Genomic DNA, 26,832 nt, shown 5'->3' on the forward strand with positions numbered 1-26,832 from the left:
TGGCTCTATAAAGTATCAGCCATTAAAGAACAGGGTATATCTTAATACAACACATTGTCACTCATATTTCTCAAGTGAGTTCACCCACCTCCATGTCCTTGAGACCTAGAGAGGGGAGAATTATTCGAATAAACCGAATAAGCTGTTTTCCCACAAGCTCGCTAGAGACATTGGAAATCTAAAGTATCTTGGATTACATTGAAACTGGGGCATTGTGTCCCCTTGGGCATTGGACATATGAACACCTTGGGCTCCAGCACATCATTCCCACCATGACTCCAGGTGCAGTGAAAGCTGGGTCTGCCTCTTTATTTGTGACTGTCTCCATCACGCACGGCTCCAGCAACAGCCAGAGCAGAGCCAGCAGAGCCAGGTGGTGCCAGACACTGGAGCAAAGGATGACATTGGCTCAGACTTTCCTTGACAGGGACCTCCAGCAAGACCATGAACAAGGGCTCAGTGAAGAGATCACCACAGAGGGTCAGAGCAGGAGGGAAGGAGAGTGGGAGTGGCCTCTTTGGAGCTCCAAGGATTTGTTGGTGAGTACCCATAACGGATCCCCAGGGGCCCCCAGAAATAGCTGGTGGAATTGAAGGAATGAAAGGAGTTCCACAGGTTTCACAGTTGGAAGAATTAAGGCCTGGAAATTTGTTAAGTGTCCCCATTTTACCCTTAGAATGATGTGACTTGAGAATAGAAAATTTAAGAAACCTTCTAAAGGTAGCAGGGTAGTTCTTTGTAGAAGACAAAGGGGAGCCATGACTTATGTGTTTAGTCTTTGTTATGCCACTGACTACCACACACCGGAAAGGCCACTTTGGTTTTTAATACACACATTAGAATGTTAGAACTGGGTATTATTCAGGTCCTTGGGGAACTGTATTTAAAAGTTCCTATAACTATTTATTCTCTTCTGACTCAAAAGGTCTTAACATTTCCCTCATTTGACTTAGTTTTGGACAGACTCCTTCCTGACAATAAGCACCTGACCTCCTTTTTCTTAGAGCATTTACTTTATAAATTTGCAATTATAAATTTTCTCTGTCCCTTTGAGTATCCCAGGCTCTTGCCAGTTTTATAATCCAGGGATGTCTTTCTCCAGGACCTGCGAGCCATCCCTTTGAAATGTAGTCATCAAGAAAGGTAGCACCTTTATCTTCCTATCTGTGGGAGTGCGGGTGCCTGATTTCCATAGGCTCCAAATAGCAAACACAAATTGCCTAATCACATGGGTCACCTCCCTGCTAATGTTCATAGTACTTTCCCCCTAGCCCAGTGATGGCGATCCTATGACACGCGCGTCACAGGTGACACGCGAACTCATTTTTTTGGTTGATTTTTCTTTGTTAAATGGTATTTAAATATATAAAATAAATATCAAAAATATAAATCTTTGTTTTACTATGGTTGCAAATATTAAAAAAATTCCTATATGTGACATGGCACCAGAGTTAAGTTAGGGTTTTTCAAAATGCCGACACGCCGAGCTCAAAATGTTCGCCATCACTGTCCTAGCTCATCCCAGTGCTTTAAACTCTCCCACCTCTTGTTTCAATGGAATTGAGTTTAATCACTCTTCCCTATTTGTTTAATTCTGCTTAGTAAAAATTTTCTTTGATCTTACCTGTAGACAGGATCCTTTTCCCTGTTGTTTAGACTAGTCCTGGCCAGAGGCAGAAGGTTTCTCCCCTGATTTAAGATCCCCTACTTGCTATTCTGACCCTGAAATAAATGAGTTTCCATTTAGTTCCTGAACTCTGATCCCACCCTCACATCCCTTAGAAATGCCCCTGTTTGTATAAATAAGGGTTGACCTTGGTCCTTGTTTCTCAATTTTTTTTTTCTGGGAAGCTGCCTGGTTTTTGTCTTGTGTCCTGATTGGTACTCTGCCCTAAGGGGTAGCAATTCTACATTGTTCTCATCCTTTCTATGGAAACCACCAAACTCATATCAGCTTAGATTCTATGTCGTCAGTTACAGGCCTAGAAACTGGGCATGAGGACAAGACCTCTTGCCAACAATGCTTAGCATCTCAAATAGCACAGCCCGAGGGCCTTCACATCCAGGTCACTTCTCTGGTTCCCATCTTGACTCAGTGAATAGGTCTAATTTCTGAGGCCTGCACCTGCCCACCTGACTTATCTTACTGTGATCTAGTGAAATTCTCCCTGTTGACCTCTAAAGATTTTTTCTAAAGGAAAAGTAAGTGGCTTCTGGGTCAGACTTTAAAAGGTAGATTGTAAACGTTATTTATTGTTATCCTCTTAACCTCTCCTTCGTGGGAGAGAGATTGCTATTCTCATTCTGTAGATGAGAAAACTGAGGCTCAGAAAAGTTATCGCTTGTCCAAAGACACAGGGCCAGGGCTCCAGTGTATTTTTTTATTTTAAAAAATGCTGGTTTTAAGAGGAATCTTCCCTCTTCTAAATCTTGTGCTCTTTCTTCTGTATCATCCTGAATTCCTTCTGATTATAAATGGTATTTATGAAGTATTCACACAGAGTTTTCAGGGGACTGATGTAAAATTTGATACAGCAATTTGGGATATTATTTTTAGTGGAAATTTGTTAAAATTATGAGGTGTTAACATAAGCAACACCTAAATACTTTGGAGTTAACCAAAAATTGATTTTGTTGAGTCTGTAAATATTTTAGAAATTTGTACTTGTGCCTTTTTCATATGTATACTTTTTGTTTTTATTAAAGGTTCTTTTTCTTAGTATCTGCTTCTCTCACTCAAGAACATATATTCTCCCACACAGTTCACTCATACTGCATTATGCCTTTCTATTAAATATTCTTGCTTCCTATTGTGTTATTTTCAAGAATGCTATGGTCACGTCAATCGTATTTAAAATCCCAAGGTGAGACTTGAGCAGGAGTATAATGTCACTTATTTTATGTAAACCTGAGGAGTATAGGGCAGCTAGGGAAGGGAGTCTGTTGTTTTCTGAGTGTCATTTTAGTTTCTGAGTATGTTGGGCTCCTTCCCCAGGGCAAGCTGGCCAACGTTCACAATCCCTGCCATTGGGCAGTGTGTTCTGGGGATGGGTACCCTGCTTCCTTCTACAGCATGAGGATCAAGGTAGAGATCACTGCCCCCTGTTCATAGTTCACTTGGAACACTGCTTGCTCACTCACTCGTTTTGAGCAGGAATGGCACTGGCTAGATCACCGATATAAAGCTGTATTAGTTTTCCATTGCTGCTGTAACAGATTGCCACAAATTTAGTGGCTTCAAACAACAAACATTTATTATTTTGTATTCCTGGAGATCATAAATCCAACATAATTTTCATTGGGATAAAATCAAGATGTCAGTAGACCTGTGTTCCTTGCTTTTTCCAGATTCTAGAAACCACATGCATTTCTTGGCCTTTCTTTCATCTTCAAAGCCAGTAACGTAGTATTTTCTCTCTTTTCTGAGCTCTATTTCTGTCCTTATATCTTCTCTGTCTCTGATTCTTATAATACCACCTTTTTATAATGAACCTGTGCTTCCATTGGGCCCATCAGCATAATCCATGATAATCTCATTTCATGGTCCTTAATTTAATCACATGTAACAAGTCCTTTTCACCACAAAAAGCACGTATTTATAGGTTCTGAGAATTAGGATGTGAACAGCATTAGTTCCTCTTTTCTAATGTTGATAGCAAAACTGGAAGAATAAAATAGCCTGGTCTATAGTTCTTTCCTTTCTTTTCTTCCCTTTCTCTCTTCCCACTTTTCTTCCTTCATTCTCCTGTCCTTTCCTCCTCCTCCTTCCTTTCCTCCCTCCTCTCCTCCTCCTTTCCCTTTCCCACTCTTTCTTTCCTTCTTTCAACATTAGAAGATGTAATCCTAGTAGAAAGAGTGGACTAGAAGGTGTCAGAAAAATTAAATGGAATGATAAACTAAAAATTCTGAGTCCCAATTATAACTCCCCATTGTTATCAAAGAAGAAGGACTGTTACTCTGTGTTCCTGTTACAGACCTGAAATGCAGGTGTGACTGGTGCATTGTCACTGTCCTTGAAATGTACAGCAGCTCATTCTTACTCCTTCAGGGAGAAACTGTGGTATAAAAATAGAACAGACAAAAAGATCATGCCTCATATTTTCTAAATTTTAAGAATAATTTCAATAATTTTGAAATGTATTGCTCTACAATATACCATTCAGGGAACTCCAAAAGATAAAACACCCATAGTAAAGAAAAAAGTCATACAACTGTGTTTATTAAAAACAGAATAAAAAATTACATTGGGTTGTTTTCTAGATTCCTTTTTATCATTTTCTTATAAACTTAGAAATCTTTTTAACAGCTTAACATATTTCCTAAATTTCAACATGCCTTAGGGGACAATTGGTAGTGCTCAAAAGCTAATACAATAACTCCAACTGCATGCCTTCTCAAGATTACTTGTTTTAGTTCTTTCTAGAAACAAATAATCCATAAGGCTAATGTATTTAGAATAACGTTGTATCATCTGAAAATTTAAAATCCAGGAAAAGAGCTGTTCCTACTGGCCCTAATAAGCAGATGAAAAGCAGAGTTCTCTAAAGGATTTTACCTACATACATTATAAAGTTTCTCACGTCAAAAGAAACCTCTTCTGCCTTTAATATAAGCAAGCACAAAATTAAATGCAAAACAGTCTACTAATACAAGATTGAGATTCTCAGAGGAACATCAATTTTCCCTCATTCCACACATTCTGAATATTAAGGTATCACATTAAAAAGACTAGCTATTTCTGAAAAACACAGTATTTGAAGTATAATGGATACAAATGAAAGGAGTAGCAGTCAGTCTCACTTTTTTAGTAAACGACCGCAGTAGTGTCACCTCTTAATGATTCAGGGTCCAATCAGTGAGTTAGTATGATCCTTGTCACTCCCCCCGCCTTCTTTCTTGTTGCCCCTTCCACTAAAGGACCTTCAAGCTCAGGGAGAAGAAATAAAATTGAGAGCTGGCTGGCAATTTGTTTCCAATTCATTGCTCAATTATTGGTCTAGAAGATGTGGATGAAGGGCTAGATTGAAATCATCATTACTCAGGAAACATTACCCACATTTTGTCCCTTGACCATGAAAATTAGGGTCTTATGCTTTCGTTCTTACATGGTTCCCACAAATGACCACTAAAGATTATTTCCTCTAAAATCATTTGAATTTTAAAAAGTTATATCTGCCTTTTGTGTGTGTTTTGTGTGTGTGTGTGTGTGTGTGTGTGTTTTACTTCAAAGAAAGGTTGTACATATAGGAAATAGGACAGAGGCAAACTCAGTGGACAGTTTACTGGAGGTTGAAACTGGCACATGTCATGTGAAATAATCCATACATTCTGACTTTACCACCCTTCCCAGGTTTGGAAAAATGTATAGAGAGCTTGCAGTAAAGATGTTGTTGAATAGCAATAGCAACACTCTGTATTTACACAGCACCTTTCTTTCAGAGAGCTCAGACTGGCTTATAAACAGTGTCTCATTAATCTTCACAACGTCCCTCTATGGAAGGCTGCTTTAGCTATCATTACTCACATCTTTATCAACAAAGAAACAGTTGCCTGCAGAGTGGCTAAGCAACTTGTCCAAGGTCACCGAGGGAATGAGTGGCAAAGCCAACAAAGAAACTCAGGGCTTTGACCTTCTGGTTTAGTATTCTCTCCAGGAGGCCACACTGAAAGAAGAACAGCTTCTAACATGCATATTCATAAGTCTGAGAAGAAAAGTCTACCATTTCTTAAAAATTTTATCAGCCAAACTTTGATGCTAATTGCTGTCTCTTTGATATAAAAACCCAATAGTTGGCAGTGATAGGGAAATATTGAAACTGTACTGAGATAGCACATAGACTTCAGTTTCTCAGCCTCATTAATCTCCAAATACCAGCAGCTGACTGCACATAATTCATTTGAGCAACCAGGTAAAAGAACACTGAGGACCAGGTAGTGACCACACAGGATGTGAAGACCCTGCTTGATATGATCAAATTCCCAGTCTCCCGCCCTCAAATTATGTTGGCAATTCCCATTAGGATAAAATGCCAGCAGTTGGTTCAATAAACATTGCTTTATTATCATTTATTGTATGCTAGGCAAGTGCTAAGGGCTGCACACCTGCCCTCAGGTGCTTAGGGTCTAGCAACATGAAAATAGGTGCACAGTGTCATAGGAGAGGAAGATCCATGGCTAACCCTGCCTGGTATCATTTGGGAAAACTGGAACCAAACTCCAACTCCTGAAGCTCTTGTCTAGCTTCTCCTTTTCCTGGACCGCTGCTTTATGCAGACATGTTCCAGCTTTCAGCTATCTGCTTGAGTTCATCTCTTCAGAGAGGTCCTCCTGCCCTTTCCAACACGGCTATTGTCAAACATGGAATTCTTTATTACCTCAGTTGGCATAAGTTGCTTGTTAGACAATTTATGGTCTCTCTCTCTCTCCAAGCTCCATGGAAAGCAGGAACAGTGATTATTGCATAGTTTTTGCTCAGTGAATGAAGGGTGACTGGATAGGTGACACCCAGGAGCTTCTCTGTCCTCCTCTATACAATAGTAAGATGCCTACCTCCTAGCATCCTTGTGAGAATTAAATGTACAAATACACACAAAACTGCATCACACCATGCTAGGCACACACATTTAATAAGTGGTAACCTGAGAGTGGCATTAAATGTGTATGAACATAACAGTTTGGAAGTCATTGATTATTTTATCAAAGGTCATTTTTTTGTGTGTGTAGCAATAGAAGTGGAGTTGAACAAGGGAATAGTTACACATGTTATATTAGTTGCAATATATTATTGTCATAGTTATGTAATCTATAGCATAAAAACCCCGTGGCTGTGACGCTGTCACTGCGTCACTACCAAACCCCAAAAGGCACCTGACGTTCAGCAGGGAACAAGTAACTATTGCTCTATTCAATTCTCATCTTCCAACAAAGGTCAATTTAAGTGCTCCTGAGAAGGAAAGGTTAGGGCAGGAAACTATTCTTATCTCGGTCCACAACTGTCTTCAAGGTGGGCGGGGCTACGTGCACAGCAAGGCAGCTGGGTCTGGGTCTTGCGCGATCTCACATGGTGGGCCTCTAGTAGTTATATATTTGCATACATAATGTGCCATGCCAGCACAGCCAAGGGTGATCCTGAGTGGGGATGATGAAAGGATTAAGAAAAGACAGACAAGAGAATGAAAGCTGGGTCTCAGTGGCCCTGATGAGGAGACAGCGCAAGCTCCCACAAGCCGAGTCTTTATTTTATAGCAGATGCCACGAGGCAAAGTAGGGGCGTGATCAAGTTGTTTACAACATTCTTGTGAGTTTCAACCCTACTCAACTACATGCACCTGAACTCTATCACAAGGCACATGGGGCCACGTGTTCGGACCACAGATTCAAGCTTACAGCTATAGCTGTTGGCTATATTTGTGCTGGGAAGGCTCTGCCCTCCAGCTGGGACTTGCACGTGGCCATGAGAGGACTGTGTCCTCTCATTAGTCCGAGGCTTGAACCTGACCAAAACACTGTAGCCCCGCCCCATAACATAATAGTTACATATATAACTAATAACATAACTATTTGTATATCTGCTAGAACTATTTTTAGTTAACTATTAGCTAGTGAGTTTTAACTATTGTTATGGAAGCAAAATTGTAAAGAGAAAAGAGAAAGTCAGAGATAGGATTGCTGTGTGTGTGTGTGTGCCCATGCGCATGTGTGTGCATGAATTGGTTTATGTACTGAGAGACTGAAAAATATAGGATAAGAGAAGCAAAATTAATGGACTGTGGTATCAATGAAGCATGAGAAAATGGAGAAATTAGTCTTGGATAGAACAAGGGACACCTTTCTGACACAGGAGAGAAGGAGGCAGGAATAAGTATAAATATAACAATAGCAATTAATTTTATAGTGAACATTTATTGAATATTCACTAACTTGGAAGCACTATTCTAAGTTCTCTCTTTTCTTATATGTATGTATATGATTTCTTTACTATCTTACTTGAGAATAATCTCAAAATTACCTGTGTTTTTACCCATTTATATGTGGGAAACCCAAACATTAGAGGAGTTTTGTGATTGCTGGAGGTCACACACATAGCCAATGTTTTAAACAGGCTTGGCTCCCACCACGATCCTGGTCTGAATCACACTGCTGGGTTGTTTCTCATATAGATAAGTCAGTAAAGGCATGTTCTAAATTTCAAACATTGAATACTGATCATTATTCATTTCTTTGGGAGGGAAAATATCATTTTTTTAGAATATATATGAGGGGGTTTACAGGCAAAATGATACGAAAGAACTTGAGGAGAATCTTGAATAGTGATCAATCCTGGATTGCAAAAGGCTTTAGGTACGGAAGTTGTGCACTTCTGGTATCACCAATCTTCTCAGCAGCATGAGCAGCCTCAGTATTAGAAAACGTAGCTGAATGGTTAGCTTGACCCAAGATTGGATGGTTGTTCCAGAAGATTACTAATAAGGGAGAAAAAGAATTGATAATATGAATAAGAAGGTAAATAAATTGGTTAGCCATGAGATCTAGATTGGGTAGGTAAATATGTGAAGCCTGAAGGAGACATATTGCTTAGGTACAAAAAAGGGAAGTCAAAGAATTGGAAAACAGTAAGGTCAGAATGGGAATAAGGAAGCTATAAAATAAAAGACCTGAGTTCATCATTTTTAGAAATAGAAAAAAAGTGCAGACAAGAGCCAAGGGAGGCTCTTGAAATTAACCGAGGGTGGAGATCTCAAAACAATACAATGTGGCTTTACCCAGAGAAACTGGATTTGTATATGCGTAAGTCCTGTGCGTGTGAAGGATGGCTTTCTAGTGGAGAGAACATTCCTTGTCTCTGATGTACCTGAGTGAGCACTGCAGTTTCACAAAGGAGGCTGCCCCCTGTCTCTCCTTGGTTGGTACTTGGATGATGTTAAATAACTACAAAGAAGCCCTTTGTCTTTATTTCTCACACTAGTTGGCATTCTCTTAAAACAATCCACAATTTCTGCCAAAATATGTTCAGGAAATATGAGCTACTGCGGCTCGTGACCCCTTTGGATAGCCACAAACTGAATCATGGAATACAGGGCAGCTGACTAATAAAATATAATCGGATTGGCAGGCAGCATCAGGCTCGGCCATGCCCATACAGATCTTCTTTTAACCCAGTTTTACAAGTTGCTCTCCAGACGTTATTTATTCCCCTTGTCAACATTCCTATTGTGGAAATGACAGCCATCAAATCTCTTTTAGATCCTAATCTCATTCTTTTCCCTTCTGCCTCAGGTAGTGGGAAGCCTCAAATAAGCAATATCCTTTTGGGGAGCTACATGATTTGTTTGACATTGATCATGTGCTTGAAGGAATAACTATCAGCTTAAAAAATAAATGTAATATCCCCCATCATTAACCATGTAGTAAATTCAAAATAAATATCTGAAACCGAAATTACTTTGAGGCTTGGATTAGTGTAGGTAGCCGTCCAACCAGCAGTAATCTGCCACCTCGCTCCAAACTGCATAATAAACTCCGTCTTCCTGCCGCATCACCAGAAGGTCTGTCAGACTGAGTTTCACTTTTCACTCTCAACTCCTGTTTAACAGCGAGCTGGTGCTAAGAGAGCCTAATAAGGTCCGTGGTTAGGAGGAGATGATTTGCAAAATGAATCCCATATGTTTAACAGCAACAAAAAAGAATTAGAAATTATCAGATGATTCACAGATAAAAATGACAATAAGTCATAGGAAATCAATAGACAGGGCCACTCTGAGCCAGATGCGATATTAGATCTAAACAAATGTCTTTCATAATTTGGTTTGCCTTTCTATAAAAAGAGCTAATATTTGTTGACTATTGTCTCTGTACCATATTGTTCTAGACTTTTCTAAAATGTGTTTTACTATATGCAATATATACTATGGTTATCTATATTTTGAAAACTAGAAAAATGAAGCTTGGGGAACCTAAGTACTCTGCCCAGAGCTGGTTAGTGGTAGATCCAGAATTTGGGCCTCGGTAGTTGAATTCTAGAGACTAAATTTATAAGCACTGTGCTAATCTGGCTAGCCACGCCTCTCCTTAGAACTGGGTGTAGAACAGTGAGGAGAGTGGGCTGCTCCTCATCGTAAGTCCTAAAATAGACAATTTGGGGCAATCCAGTCACTGATGATCTTGCCTACTTTTGCTATCCAAGTTACTAGTTTCAGAATTAGTTGACCTCTATTTAGTTTTTTAATTTTTTATTTGGTCTACAAATGCATAAAATTTAAGCATAATCTTTATTTCATGTCATGCCATCATCTCTAGCATTTTATCTATTTCTTACATATTTTTGTTTATCCATTTTAATAATAAACATCCATATGCTCATCACAAACTTCAGGTTCTAGGATATCATCAATAAGTTACTTCTAAACTATGTCCTACTCCCATATTCTATTATCTATTTATCCCCAAAGACAACAATTTTTCTAATTTGTGTACTTTTCATTTCCTTGCTTATTTTGTTGCTTTTACTCAAATATATGTGGCCTTAAATAATATATTTTTCCTTGTTTTTGAGTGTTTAAATAGAGTGTCATACTCTATATAGTCTTCTGATACTTCCTTTTTGTCCCTTAGAGTTATATTACTAAGATTTATTCATGTTGCTAAATGTAGCTCTAGTTCATTCATTTTAACAGTTTGAAAATAAATGTATCCTGGGAATATAACACAAAAGTACACACATCATAAGTGCTTTTCTCAGGGAATTATCACAAAGCAAACACACCCAGATAGCTACCATGCAAATAATTGAGAGGCCCTAACAGCATCCCATGCCCTCCACATGCCCCGCATAGCCACTATGCCCCATCTATAGAAGTAATCCACTGTGATTAATTGAAATGATCATTCTTTCCCCACTGCAATATTGTGTAACCTTGTTTTCAGTCAGGGACTCTATAGGTGTAGATATGTCTAGGTGTATTTATAGACCCTCTATTTTGTTTATCTGATTACTGGTCTATCTTTACACCAATTTTAGACTATATTTGTTATTGTAATTTTATAATCTTTTTATCCAACATAGTGTGTCTTTCAATTTTATTCTGTGCATTCAAAGATTTCTCATGTATTCTTGGCTCTTTGCATTTTTATACCCATTTTAGGATTTTCTTATCAATTTTCACAATACAAAACCTATTTGGATGTTGAATAGAATTATATGGAATCTATAGATCAGTTTGCAGAGAAAGGTTACCTTTATAATCTGATTTCTGAACATACTATATCTTTCCATTTATTAAGGTCTTTAATTTCCCTCAATCATATATTTAGTTTTCTGTGTAGAGTTCTAGCACATCATTCACCCTATTTATTCCCAGGAATCTAATGATGCTTGATGCTATTATAAGTGGTAGTTTTTAAAATTTTATTTTAAATTGTTGTTTGAATATAGAAAACCATTTATCTAAACCATGACCTATTAGTTATGCTATCCCAATTGATTCAGTGATAACTCTAAATATTACAGCATGAATCCTTGATTTATTGAACTAAAAAAATTATATTTTATCACTTCTTGTGTAATATAAGAACCTTAGAACATTTTAACTTTTTTTCACTGTTTTATTTGTGAGCTATTGCCATCACATATTTTAATTCTATATAAACTTTGAATGCTGGAAGTCAAAATTACAGTCAATATTCATTTACAGTCAATATTCATTTACAGTCAATATTCATTTAATTTTCTACTGTTTACCCTTTCTTTTACTCTTAAATTTCTTCTTGCTTCTCTTTGCTTTGATCTAAGACTATTTTGGTTTTGCTGAGGATCTCCTTTAGAATTTTTTAATCATGGGTATACTGCTGATGATTAAATTTTTCAACTTTTCTCTGCAAATGTCTATTTTTACCTTCACTTTTGAAGCAAAGTTTTTGGAGGTATTAAAATTCTAGATATGCAGTTATTGTTTCAAACTTTTGTCTTGTATTTTTATAATGGGCTAAATTATGTTGAAATCCTAACTAACCTCAAAGTATATGAGAATCTGACTATATTTGGAGAGAGAATATTTATTTATTTTTATTTTCAAATCCTCATCAGAGTCTGAGATTTTAATCTCCATGAAATGAGGGCAATAATAACATCATCACTGACATATATCAAAAGAGATAATGTCTGTAAAAGCACCAGAGTCATATACACATGTAAGGTATTGTAATTGTTATAATGAGATCATTTAAGAAAAGAGAAAACTAGTAGTTACATGACATGGTCATGGCAGAAGTACTCTCAAATGCTGACACACCAGAGCTTGCTTATTCTATGTGAATCAACTTAGTATTTCCTGAATACATTATTTTTCTTGATAGTACCCAACCAAATTATTAACTATGATGTTACATAAATCAGGTATGATGGATGACCATTCCACTATAGATTGTATTGCCTTTTAGAAGCCTGGGCAACCTAAAAGACAGAGAAGCAACTCTGGTCCATTTGTTACCTTTGAGTCAAGCTGCACTGATTTGCTTATTTGTTTAAGCTATGAAGACATTTGCACAAAAATTCAGCTCAAAAATCCCAGGAACCATAATGTAGGTTACCAATAATTTAGAAAGTGTTATTTGTTTGCTTGTAGGTCATAAGAGGATCAGAGTCTATGAAACAGAGACATAATATTCCTTAAATCACCACCACAATAAAATATACACAATTCCAAGTCATTCTTATTTTCAAGTAGAAATTTAAATGGACACTTACAAACAGTAAATTTAGAAACACAGTGATCAAAATGCTTTGTAGATTTATAGTTAAAAATAACCCAGACAAACAATACCCCCCCCCCCAAAAAAAAAAAAAACCTACAAAGATTTTTAAAAAGAAATAATTAAGTTAAATGAGGCATTGGAGTATGCCCTAATCTAATATGACTGATATCCTTATAAGGAAATGAAATTTGAATATTTCTTGCCAATCCCTTTTGGCCTTCAAAATTTCTGTTGAAAATCATCTAAGAGTCTTATGGGAGCTCCCTTATAGATAACTAGCTGTTTTTCTGTTCCTGCTTTTAAGATTCTATATTTGTCTTTAATGTTTGGTATTTTAATTATAATTTGTTTTAGTGCTGGCCTCTTTAGATTCATCTTGTTTGGGACTCCAATCTTCCTGTATTTCTGTGTCTATTTCCAACTTAGGGATGATTTAGGTCATTATTTTTTCACATAGGTTTTTATTTTTTTTTCACATAGGTTTTTAATTTTGCTCTTTATCTACTCCTTCTAACACCCCCATATATGAATGTTGAAGTTGTCCCCAAGTGTCCTTATACTATCTCTTTTTTCTGTCTTAATTCCTTCCTTCCTTCTTTATTTATGTATTTATTTTTATTTATTTATTTTGGTCATTAGGTTCAATCAACTTACCTTCAATGCAGTGGATAAGTGTGATATTTTGTTTATTTTCATCTTTATTATTGAAAGTATTACATCGGTACACCTTTTTTCCCCATTAACCTCTTCCAGCCTTCTCACATCCCCCACCCCAGGCCCTCACCACCCCATTGTCTGTGTCCAGGGGTTATGCATGTCTGTATACAAGTTAATTGTTGCTCTCTTCCCACTTACCCCCCCTGTCTTCCCTCTGAAGTTTGATGGTCTGTTCCATGCTTCTATGTCTCTGGATCTATTGTTGAAAGTTAAAAACATATGTCTCCTTATCCCCTCATTAACCTCTCCCCACTTGCTCCCGCTCCCCAGCACATGCCCCCAACCCTGTATAGCCTGTGTCCATTGGTCATGCTCATATGCATGGATACAAATACTTTGGTTGACCTCTTACCTCACCCTCCCTCACCCTCCTTTGCCTTCCCTCTAAGGTCTGATGGTCTGTTCATGCTTCTAAATCTCTAGATATATTTTTGTTCATCAGTTTATGTTGTTCATTATATTCCACAAATGAGTGAGATCATGTGATATTTATCTTTCTTTGACTGGCTTATTTCACTTTAGGTCCATCCATGCTGTTGTGAATGGTAAGAATTCTTTCTTTTATATAGCAGCATAGTATTCCATCATGTAGATGTACCCCAGTTTTTAATCCACTCATCTGCTGATGGGCATTTAGGCTGTTTCCAAATCTTAGCTATTGTAAATTGTGCTGCTATGAACATACTGGTGCATATCTTCTTTCTGATTAGTGTTTCTGATTTCTTGGCATTTCTTTCTAGGTGTGGAATCAGTGGGTCAAATGGGAGTTCCATTTTTAATTTTTTGAGGAAACTCCATACTGTTTTCCACAGTGACTGCATCAGTCTGCATTCCCACCAGCAGTGTACAAGGGTTCCTTTCTCTCTACATCCTTATCGGCAATTGTCATTGGTTGATTTGTTGATGGTAGCCATTCTGACAGGTGTGAGGTGGTGCCTCATTGTCATTTTGATTTGCATCTCTCAGATGATTAGTGACTTTGAGCATGTTTTCATATTGGCCTTCTGTATGTCCACTTTCAAAAAGTGTCTATTTAGGTAATTTGCCTAATTTTTTTTATTGGATTGTTTATCTTTCTTTTGTTAAGTGGTATGAATTCCCTATAAATTATGGAGATTAAACCCTTATTGGTGATAACATTGCAAATATGTTCTCTCATGCAATGGACTTTCTTGTTGTTTTGTTGCTGGTTTCTTTTTTTCTTTTGCTGTGCAGAAGCTTTTTATTTTGATGTAGTCACATTTTTTTTTATTTTCTTCTTAGTTTCCATTGTCCTAGGAGACATATTCATAAAGATATTGCTATGGCATATGTCTGATATTTTGCTGCCTGTGGATTCTTCTAAGATTTTTATGGTTTCCTATCTTATATTCAAGTCCTTTATCTATTTTGAATTTATTTTTGTGTATGGTATATGTTGGTGATCTAGTTTCATTTTTTTTGCATGTATCTGTCCAATTTTCCCAACACCATTTATTGAAGAGACTGTCTTGACTCCATTGTATGCTCTTGCCTCCGTTGTCAAATATTAATTGAGTATAATGGCTTGGGCCGATTTCTGGGTTCTCTGTTCTTATCCATTGGTCTATATGTCTGTTCTTGTGCCAGTACCCCAGGCTGTTTTGAGAAAAGTAGCTTTGTAATATAGCTTGATATCTGGTGTTGTAATTCCTCTAACTTTGTTCTTCTTTCTTAAGATTGCTGTGGCTATTTGGGGTCTATTTTATTCCATATAAAGTTTTGGAGAGTTAGTTCTAGGTCTGTGAAATATGCTGTAGGGATTGCACTGAATTTATAGATTACTTTGGTTAGTATGGACATTTTAATTATGTTGATTCTACCAGTCCATGAACATGATATATTTATCCACTTGTTTATTTCTTAAACTCAGTGTGCTGTAGTTTTCTGAGTACAGGTCTTTTACCTCCTTAGTTTAGTTTATTCCTAGGTACCTTAATTTTTTTGTTGCAATGGTAAATAGGATGCTTTTTGTTTTTTTATTTGTTTCTCTATCTGTAAGTTCATTATTGGTGTATAAAAATGCCATATATTTTTGGGTGTTAATTTTGTATCCTGCTATGTTGTCAAATTCATTTATTAAACCTAGTAGTTTTTAATATGGAGCCTTTAGGGTTTTCTATGTACAATATCATGTCATCTGCAAATAATGACCATTTTACTTCTTCTTTTCCTATTTAGATACCTTTTATTTCTTCTTCTTGTCTGATCCCTATGGCTAGCACTTCCAGTACTAAGTTGAACAGGAGTGGTGAAAGTGGGCATCCCTGTCTTGTTCCTGTTCTTAAGGGAAATGAGTTTAGTTTTTGCCCATTGAGTATGATGTTGGCTGTAGGTTTGTTTTATAAGGTTTTTATTATGTTGAGGTATAACCCCTCTATTCCCATTTTGCTGAGAGTTTTTATCAAGAAAGAGTGTTGGATTTTGTCAAATGCTTTTCTGCATCGATTGATATGATTATGTGATTTTTGTCTCTCAATTTGTTTATGTGATGTATCACATTTATTGATTTGCAGATATTGCGCCATCCTTGCATCCCTGGAATAAATCCCACTTGGTCATGGTGTATGATCTTCTAATGTAATGGTGGATTCTATTTGCTAGGATTTTGTTGAGGATTTAACATCTATGTTTATCAGAGATACTGGCTTGTAATTCTGTTTCTTTGTAGTGTCTTTATCTGTTTTGGGGACTAAGCTAATGATGGCTTCATAGAAAAAGCTTGGAAGCGTGCCTTCCTCTTCCCCTTGAATTTATTGTAATAGTCTGAGGAGGATAGATTTTAGTTCTTTGAATATTTAGTAAAACTCCCCTGTGAAGCTTTCTGTCCCAGGGCTTTTGTTTGCTGCAAGTTTTTTTATTATTTCTTCAATTTCCTCCATAGTTATTGGCTTATTCATATTTTTTTATTCTTCCTGATTGAGTTTTGGAAGTTTGTATTTTTCCAGTAATATGTCCATCTCTTCTAAGTTGACCAGTTTGTTGGACTAGCATTGTTCATTGTATTTTTTTATAATCCTTTGTATTTCTGTGGGGCCTATTGTTATTTCACCTCTTTCATTTCTAATTTTGTTTATTTGTGTCCTCTCTCTTTGCTTCTTGGTGAGCCTGGCTAGAGGTTTATCAATCTTGTTTATCCTTTCAATGAACCACCTTGATATCTTGGTTTCATTGATCTTTTGTATTATTATTTTTTTTGGTCTCTATGTCATTATGAAGTATCATGTCGTTTGCTAATAATGTGAGTTTTACTTCCTCTTTTTCAATTTGGATTCCTTTTACTTCTTCTTCTTATCTGATCACTACGGACTTCCACAACTATGTTGAATGAGAGTGGTGAAAGAAGGCATTCCTGCCTTGTTCCTGTTCTTAGGGGAAATGGTCTTAGTTTTTGCCCATTGAGTATAATGTTGGCTGTATATCCTCATTTTATGTGTTTTGTTTGGTTTTGGATTCTTTTTCTTTCTGCTGTTACGATTGGGTGTTATTTGCTTCATTATTTTCCAAATCTCTGGTTCGATCCTCTAATTTATCTACTTCGCTGCTGATTCCCTGATTCTTCTTTTCAGCTAATATATTTTTCATTTCTGACTGGTATTTTTTATGTTTTCTAGTTCTACTATTATGTTTTCTATCTTTCTGTTGATGTTCTCACTAAGAGAATATCCTATCTAATAAAAGAGAAACATGGTAATTAGCGTATGACCGCTACCCTTCCCATTGGCTAATCAGGGCGATATGCAAATTAACTGCCAGCCAAGATGGCGGCTGGAAGCCAGGCAGCTTGACGTTAACATGAGGCTTGCTTGCTTCAGTGACGGAGGACTCCAACGTTCCCTGCCTGCCTTGCCGGCCTCTGAGCTTGCAGTTTGAAACATTGTAACAGATATAGAAGCTAAACAAAACCCCAGTAACTTGCTTTCAGAGAGCCAGGGTCTCAGAGCTGGAGTTGATACAGAGTTTTGATTATAGAACCCAAACAAACCAGATACCTGCTTTCAGCTGCAGAGGCCTCAGAGCTGGAGCCAGAGCTAAAGAATGCCCAGAATAAAAAAAAAGAAAAGAAAGGAGCAGTTGGGAGCTTCAGTCACCCACCAGCCTGAAAACAGACCTAAGCCCCTCACCCAGACTGGCCAGACACCCCAGTGGGGACCCCCACACTGAAGGGTGAGTGACCAGCTGCAAACAGCCATCATCCCCTCACCCAGGCTGGCCAGGCACTCCCGTGGGGACCCCCACCCTGATCCAGGACACCCTTCAGGGCAAACCAGCCAGCCCCCACCCATGCACCAGGCCTCTATCCTATATAGTAAAAGGGTAATATGCCTCCCAGCACTGGGATCAGCGGAGCCACAAGGCTTCCCAGAACCAGGATCAGTGTGACAGGGGGCAGCGCCCAAACCCCCTGATCGCCCTGCTGCTCTGTGTGTGACAGGGGACGGGGCCACAACCTCCCTATCTTCCCTGCTCTGTTCGTGACAGGGAAAGGTGCCCCAACCCACTGATCAGCCCTGCTCTGTGCCTCATAGGGGGCAGCGCCCCAATCCCCTGATCGGCCCTGCTCTGTGTGTGACAGGGTGTGGGGCCCCAACCTGGAAAATTTTAAGGTTCTCTCTATATCTTTTTTAAAATCCTCACTTGAGGATATGGTTTTATTGATTTTTTTTTTTTAGAGAGAGAGAGAAACAGAGAGAGTAAGAGAGATGTGAGAGAGAAGCATTGATTGGTTGCCTCCTGTACATGCTCCAACCTGGAATAGTACCCACCACCTAAGTATGTGCCCTGACTGGGACTGGGAATCAAACCTGCAACATTTTGGTGTATGGCACAATGTTCCAACCAACTGAGCACCTGGCCTGGGCTCTATGTCTGTGTTTTTGACATGTTAATGTGATAAGTATAGATATTATTTTTGTTTTATTCCATTTGTGATTTGTAGTGGTCCTTGAAGCTATGGATATCTTTTGTCAGTTTTGTAATATTCTTGGCCATTATCTCTTCAGATATTGATTATTTCCTATTCCTTTACTTCCCATTTCTAGGACTGTGATTTCATGTATGTTTAAAAAATGTTATCATATGTTCTTTTATTCCTATTGCTTTGTGTCTCTGTTTCAGTTTGGATAGTTTCTTCTCATTTATAATATAAACCACCATATTGTTTTGGCTATGTGTAATCTATTACTAATTCCACCTATTTAGTTCATAATTTGTTATTTTCTTTTTGTTTTTTGCCTAGTTGTCTTTCTCTGATCCAGGGATTATTAATGAAACTTTAAAAATATGATTTGAGACTTTGGAAATAATATATTTCTTCAGAGAGGACATAGTTTTGTTTCTAGTAGGCATTTCATATATATGCAGATCACTTTAAAGCAAATAAGAATTTATTTGATTCCAAATGCTGGTTTTAGTTTTTTTGTTTTGTTATTTTTTTTGGGGGGGGGGAGATCTATTTTAAGTTTATCTTTACGTTTAAGGATTGCCTTTTAGGCCCCCATTGAAAGCATGAAGGCATTACTCCTTTTGGTCATTTATATACAATCCAAGCACAATTTTCTCCTAAGCTCTTTAGCCTCTCAGCTGTTGCTTTTAAATCAGCAAATATTTCACATTAAAAAGAGCACCAAATGTTGCACCTCTCTGATTCTTCAGTTTATGCTATCATCTGGGACTATTTGCTCTTAACTTCAAGAATTTCTTTAAGTATATCCTATAGTGAGGGTCTGCTAGAAATAAAGCCTAATCCATTCCTGTTTGTTTTGGAACAGCTTTGTTCCATTTTCATTTTGGAAGCTTATTTCAGTGGGTATAGAATTCTAGGTCAGCATATACCTTTTGCTATTTAAAGATATTGTCCTATTTTTGCAGCACCATTTAAGTTTTGTGTTTGTTTGTTGTTGTTTTTCACAACACCATTTATGGGAGAGAATGCCTTTACTCCATTGTATGCTCTTGCCTCCTTTGTCAACTATTTACTGACCATAAAGATGTGGGTTTATTTCTGAGCTCTCTGTTCTGTTCCATTTATATGCATGTTCTCATGTCAGTACCAGGCTGTTTTGATTACAATGGCTTTGTAGCATAGTTTTATATCAGGTATTGTGAAACTTTGTTATTCACTCTCAAGATTGCTGAGGCTATTCGGAGTATTTTTTTGGTTCCACGTAATTTTTGGAATATTTTTTCTAGATCTGTGAAATATGCTTTTTGTATTTTAATAGGAAATGTGCTGAATCTATAGATTATTTTGGATTGTATGGACATTTCAATGATGTTAATTCTTCCTTCCAATCATTGAACAGGATATATGCTTCCACTTATTTGGTGTCTTCCTCGGTTTCTTTGTTCAATGCCTTATAGTTTTCTGAGTACAGTTCTTTTACGTCTTTGGTTAAATTTATTCCTAGGTAACTTATTTTTTGTTGCAATAGTAAATGGGATTGTTTTCTTAGTTTCTGTTTTCGATAGTTGATTATTGATGTATAAAAATGCCAATGATTTCTGAATATTAATTTTGTATTCTGCTACTTTGCCAAATTCATTTATTAGATCTAGCAGTTTTTGGTGGAGGCTTTAGAATTTTCTATGTATAATATAATATCTTCTGTGAATAATGCCAGTTTTATTTCCTCCTTTCCAATTTGGATCCATTTATTTCCTCTTTTTGTCTGATCACTGTGGCTAGGACTTCCAGTACTATGTTGAATAAGAGCGATGAAAGCAGACATTCCTTTCTTGTTCCTAATCTTAGGGAAACACTTTTAGAGTTTGCCCATTGAGTGTGATGTTGGCTGTGGTGTCTTATATATGGACTTTAGTATGTTGGGATATGTTCCCTCTATAAGAGTTTTTATCATAATGGGTATGAATTTCATCAAATGCCTTTTTTAAAGGTACATGCAAGAAAAATGAAACTAGACTACCACTTACACCATACATAAGAATAAACTCAAAGGGATAAAAGACTTAAATGTAAATAGTGAAACCATAAAAATTCTAGAAGAAACTATAGGCAGTAAAATCTGTAAGATCTCTCATAGCTATATTTTGGCAGATATACTCCTAGGACAAGAGAAACAAAAGAAAAATAAACAAATGGAACTACATTCAACTGAAAAGCTTCTGCACAACAAAATAAACCATCAACAAAATGAAAAGGGAACCCACTGTATTGTAGAACATATTTACAATTGGTACATCTGATAAGGGGTTAATTTCCAAAATACATGAAGTCTTCACACAACTCAACACCAGGGAGACCAACAATCTGATTAAAAAATTAGCAAAGGACCTAAATAGATATTTCTCCAAAGAGGACATACAGATGGCCAATAGGCATAGGAAAAGGTGCTCAACATCACGAATCATCAGACTGATTCAAATGAAAACCACAATGAGATGTTATCTCACACCTGCTAGAATGGGCACCATCAATGAATCAACAAACAGCAAGCACTATTGAGAATGTGCAGAAAATGCAACCCAAGTGCACTGTTGGTGGAAATGTCGACTGGTGCAGCCATTGTCAAAAACAGTATGGAGTTTCTTCAAAAAATTAAGAATGTAACTGCTTTTTGACCAAGCAATCTCACTTCTGGTAATATATCCTACGAATCCTGAAACACATATCAGAAACAATATAAGCACCTCCATGTTCATAGCAGTATTATTTACAATAACCAAGATCTGGAAACGTACCGAGTGCCCATCGTAGATGAGTGTATAAAAAAGGCCTGGGTGAAAGTGGACTGAGAAGTGAAAATGGGGGCGTCTGTGATAGTGTCCACAATAAAAATAAAGTTAAAAATATATTGTTCTAATGTCTTCTGGCTTCTATAGTTTCTGCTGTAAAAGCAGCCTAACATATCCATTGCAACTCTATTGATGTCTTTTCTTCTTTAGCTGTTTTAGACTGGGATTTGGTTTCAGTAGTTTAACTATGGTGTGATTTTCTTTTTATTGGTCCTTCTCTGTTTCCTCCGCCTTTTGATTTGTGAGTTTATATATTTCATCAGTTTTTCAATTTTTTAAAAAATTATCTCTTCTAATATTGCTCTGTCTCATTCTTACTCTCCTTCTGATACTCCAGATATGTATGTCTTTTTATTTCTATTTTTTCTAATTTTTGTGTTTTGGACATTTTAAATTAACTCATCTATAGAGTTACTCATCCTGTCTTCTGCTGTGTTTAGTAAAATTTAGTCCAATTCTTGTTCATTCCTGTTCCTCAGATTTGGTCCTCTTTGGCTTTTGACTGAGTAGCGGTTAACCTCATTTTCTCAGCCCTAAAATTTACATAAGAAGCAGTTCTGTTCCTTGGAAAATTTGAGCTTAGTGCTTTAATTCCTACCCCAAACAGCTTCAAAATCTGGCAAGTATCTTGTGAAACTCTGTATTTATGTCAGGCTTTCCTCCCCTAGCAAGACTTGTATCCTGTACACTTAATGGGATTTTAGTTTGCCATGTATAAATTTCTTGGCTGCTCCTTACTGTCTTGCACAAAGAACCTAGCTAACATCTCATGGTGCAAACTTGTCATTTGTTTGGAAATCTTTCAGTTTCCAATACATCACATCTGTCAAAAGTCTACTGGTTTCTCTCTTCTACATTTGGTGCCTTTACCCAAGCCAAGTGTATTCTTACCCAACCTCAGCATCAGTAAATTCCTCCAAGGGCAATAAATGGTTAGCAATTATCAGCCCAGATAATAAGGGCTCTTCCTTTGTGGAATTTTAGTTAAATAAATTATCATGGTTTCCATGGTGTCTTTATAAATATTACTTTTAAAATATAACAGTTTTTATGTATTGATAAAACATACTAAACTAATCTTATTTAGAAGTATAGGTCCACTATTTTTTGTACTACAATATCCCTTATTCCATGAGTCAGGCAGTCAATGTGGGAATTCTTTCAGTTGTTCAAGGCATCCATTCCATCTATTTATGCAAGAACTTGAATAATATTCATGATATATTTTGGGGTACATTAGGCCTCCTAAAAATAGTCTTTGCCAAAAACTCCATTGAACCGCGTCCAGCATGGTCAGGGGTGAACCTGAGGAGGGGCGGTGAAGGATTAAAGAAGACAGATCAGAGAATAGAGTTGGGGCCAATTGGGACACTGTTCTCGGATGGAGAGACAGTGCCACAGCCTGCAAGCTGAGTCTTTATATTATAGTCGGATCCCAGGAGGCAAAGCAAGGGTGTGGTCAAGATGTTTACAATGTTCTCACGTGTTTCAAATCTACTTAATTACATGCATCCGAGAACTCTATCAAGCTTTGTTTTGGCAGCACTTTCTGCATCTCCTACAACCCATATCACTCAGCCACCTGGGACCACAGGTTCGGACCATAAGGTCAAGCTTACAACCATAGGCTTTGGCTATAATTGTGCTGGGAGGGCTTTGCCCTCCAAGCTGGGACCTGCACATGGCTTTGTCACAAGGGGACCATGCCCTCTCATTAGTCCAAGGCTTAAACCTGTCCAAAAACTGTAATCACTCTCCAAAATGCACTTCTCACCTGAAATTTTATTTATTTCTATTCTGATAATGGAATAAATTCTGACAGTTATGGAATTGGCTGTCATGCATTTATGAATCCAAAGAAAATAGTGTTGGTTAAGTTAGTATAAGTATCCACTAATCTCACCCCACTCATTACCAACACTTTTTTTCTTTCCCCAGGTACTGGGGTGAAAGTTAATGGTTTCACATTGCTTTAGAAAGGTTAACAGGAATATTCATACTGTATCTTGTACTGATTAAGAGAATCTGTCATGAAGTGTGGTGAGCCTCCCGCTTTTCAAGAGACCCTGCATTTGTGAACTGAACCAGGTCTGGGAGTAGGCTATAGGATCATAACTAAATAAGTAGTTCAGAGGCCTCTCTGATCAAATGTCTTTGAGAAATTTTGGGTTGCATATCAAGTAGCTCCTTAGTGAGTTTCTTGTTGTTTTTACTTTTATTACTGTACTAGAGGCCGGTGCACAAAAATTTGTGCACTCGGGGGGTCCCTCAGCCCGCCCTATGCCCTCTTGCAGTGTGGGAACCCTCGGAGGATGTCCACCCCAGTGGGGACCCTTACCCCATGGAGGTTTGGCCAGCCTGGGTGAGGGGCTTATGGCTGTTTTCAGGCTGGCCACACCCCCTTTAGGGTCGGGGGGCCCACTGGGGTGCCTGGCCAGTCTGGGTGAGGGGCTGAGGGCCATTTTCAGGTTGGTCAAGCACCCTGGCGACGTAAGCTCCCAGCCTCTCCTTTTTTTCTTTTTCTTTTTTTTTTTTTAATTCTGGGATTTATTTACCTTCTATAATTGAAACTTTGTTGCCTTTAGCAGAGGCCTGCAGAAAGCTTGGCTTCCTCCATCGCCAGGGTCAACCCACTTCTGCTCACTCCAGCTTTGTGGCCTTGGCTGGCTGAAAGCAGGTATCTGGGGTTTGTTTACCTTCTATAATTGAAACTTTGTTGCTTTCAGTGGAGCTCAGAGCCAGGCCATGTCAGGCGGGGAAGCTTGGCTTCCTCCATCACTGGAGCAAGCAAGCCTCCTGCTCGCTCCAGCTCCGTGGCTGCCGGCCACCATATTGGTTGGGTTAATTTGCATATAGTCTCTCTGATTGGCTGCTGGGTGTGGCTTAAGGCGTAGTGAAAGTACAGTCAATTTGCATGTTTGTCTTTTATTAGTATAGGATAATTAGAGATATTTGCATTTTGAAAATTTCTTCAGGATATGATGAATATACCTATTCTTTTGCTTATCCATACCCACTTTGCTTCTTTGATTAGGGTCTGCCTCTAGGCTGAGCTACTTCAAAGATCTCCAATTCCAATCCATTACAGCTGCAATCCTTTTCTACCAGATTTTATGGCCTATAGAGAACTGCCTGTTGAGTGATTTTTTAAAATTCTAGTGCTTCTTTCACCAATATATTCCATGGGGATATTTTGAGGAACACAGGAGAAAATATAGAAAGAAGAAAGAAGTTATACTTGTAATTCTGGGATTAAACCCTATTTGATCATGTTGGATTATTATTTAATAAACATATGGCTGGATTTCAGCTACTTGTGTTATTTGGGATTTTAACAGCCACATTCATAAATTAAATTAGTATAGTTTCTTTTCTGTGCTAGGTTGGGTTATGAATAGTTTCATCTTATTCTTTGTACTCTGTTCCTTAAAACTACAAGTTTAATTTGAAAGTAATCATTGACTACACTAACTGAAAAAACTGTGTTTTAGAGGACATTCTTTGAAGAATTTTAAATTTATTCAAGTTTTCAATTTCTTGAATAAAATTTTGATGACCTTACATTTTTGAAAACCAAGTAATTTATTAAGACTTTCAAATATATCCACCACTCTCATAAATATTATTCTCTTATGATTTTAATTCTCTCTATACTCATTCTCTCAGCCTGTTGGCTTTGCTCTCTTTTAGACTTGTAATAGATGTTTCACTAATTTTTAGAGTAGCTCCTAGAGTTACATATGAAAATCGCTGTTTTCTCTTTTGTGTTATTACTTTTATTTTTTCTCATAATATAATGGTGAATATCTTTTTTTCTTCTTAGATCTTGAATTACCCCTTTAGTTCACTTATTTTTAATAATGAAAACTTTAAACATATATTTTTTCAATATGGTTTGGAAACATTCTTTAATTTAAAAGAATAAGTTTTGTTATGAAGGAACATATAGTGGTTGCTTAGTATAACAACCATTCTTTTCCCAGCTATCACCAAAGTTTGGTTATTTCCCTCTCCTTTGTGCTATTATTCAGATTAATAGTTCCCCCTTTTTGAGGAAAGGCTAAGAAGAGTTTTCATAGTGTTCTTGTGTAAATCAATTATGATTTACAACAGTTTATTTGTAGCTTTAGGCTGTATCTATTTTTTACTGTTCAAAATAATGCACAATGGGTAAACTTGGTCATTTTGTGTTTTGCAGCATATCTTTGGAGTAGAATATAAGAAGTAGGAATACTGCATCAAAGGGTAAATATGTGTGATTGCTTTCCAAGTATTTCCAAATTTTTCACCATAGGGCATTATATCAACATGCATTTATATTCTCAGCACCAATATACATAAGTATCTGTTATCCAGTGCCTTAACTGAAGTATATGTTGTCAAGCTTTCAGATTTTTTTCAATTAACTGAGTAAAGATGTTTCTCATTGTAGTTTTTCATCCATATCATCATTAATGTTGAATCATGTATCATGAAATTAATAAAACTTAATTACAAATATATAAACTTGTATATCCACCCTGCTTTCAAGACAAATAATGTCATCATTTCAGAAAGTTCTCTTGTATTCCTTTCCTCACCTGTAAGCAACCACCTTTCTTATTTTGACCACAATAGATTAGGTTTGCCTATTCTAGAACGTCACATAAGTGGAATCATATAGTTTCAATTGCTTTGATTTTACTCTGTGTAATGTTTTAAAGATGTATATATATATATAGTTTTATGTATCAATTGGTCATTAATTTTTACCACTAAATACTATTCCTTGTAGAATAAACAAATTTTCTTTTTTATTATTATGTTGAATTACATTTGGATTATTTCCAGTTTAGTCATTCTAGTAAGTGAGGAATTATATATACTAGTAATTTATCCTTCCCTAATGTCTAATAATCTTGAATGCTTTTCTTCTTCTTAATGGCTATTTAATTATCTTCCTTTGCAAAGTATCTTATTAAATCTTTTTCTCATTAAAAAATAGTCTGTTTAATTATTGAGTTGTATATATATCCTGGATACAACACCTTTGCCAGATAGATGCATTGAGAATATTGTCTCCCAATCTGTAACTCTACTATTCACGTTTAATGGTGTCTTTTGATGATCCCAAGTTTTAATTCTGTTGATACTAAATTGATCAATTATCAACTAACCAATTTATTTGGTTTTCATTTGTGCTCTTTGTATCTAACCAAAAATATTTTTTGTTTAACCTAAGATTATGGAAATAACCTCCTGTGTATTTTTATAGAAGCCTGATACTTTTAGTTTTTACATTTAGTCTATGACTTACCTCAACTTAATTTTTGTGTATATTGTGAAATAAAGGTAGAGCTTCATTTGTTTTCATATGGGTATCCAGTTGCTTTAAAATAATTCATTGAAAAGATATTTCTTTCTCTTTTGAATTGGTATAGCATTGTTTGTTGAAAATAAATTGATTATGTATGAATGGATATTTTTAGATAATCTGTTATGTTTTATTTATTTATTTTCTGCCTTTACGGAATTAACACTCACTTCAGCGAACTGTCAGTGTAAGTTTTCCAATATTGCAACATTGCTTTCACTATTATAAGTCATTTTCAT

The 26,832-nt window shown here is 36.9% G+C and overlaps 1 pseudogene; it reads left to right on the plus strand.

The window, feature by feature from the left end:
- The first annotated feature begins 272 nt into the window (after nucleotides 1-272).
- The window catches only part of LOC118666842, a 156,480-nt pseudogene continuing 129,920 nt past the window's right edge, over nucleotides 273-26,832 (plus strand).

Source organism: Myotis myotis, unplaced genomic scaffold, assembly GCF_014108235.1.
Source record: "Myotis myotis isolate mMyoMyo1 unplaced genomic scaffold, mMyoMyo1.p scaffold_m19_p_1, whole genome shotgun sequence".
NCBI classification, from domain to species: domain Eukaryota; kingdom Metazoa; phylum Chordata; class Mammalia; order Chiroptera; family Vespertilionidae; genus Myotis; species Myotis myotis.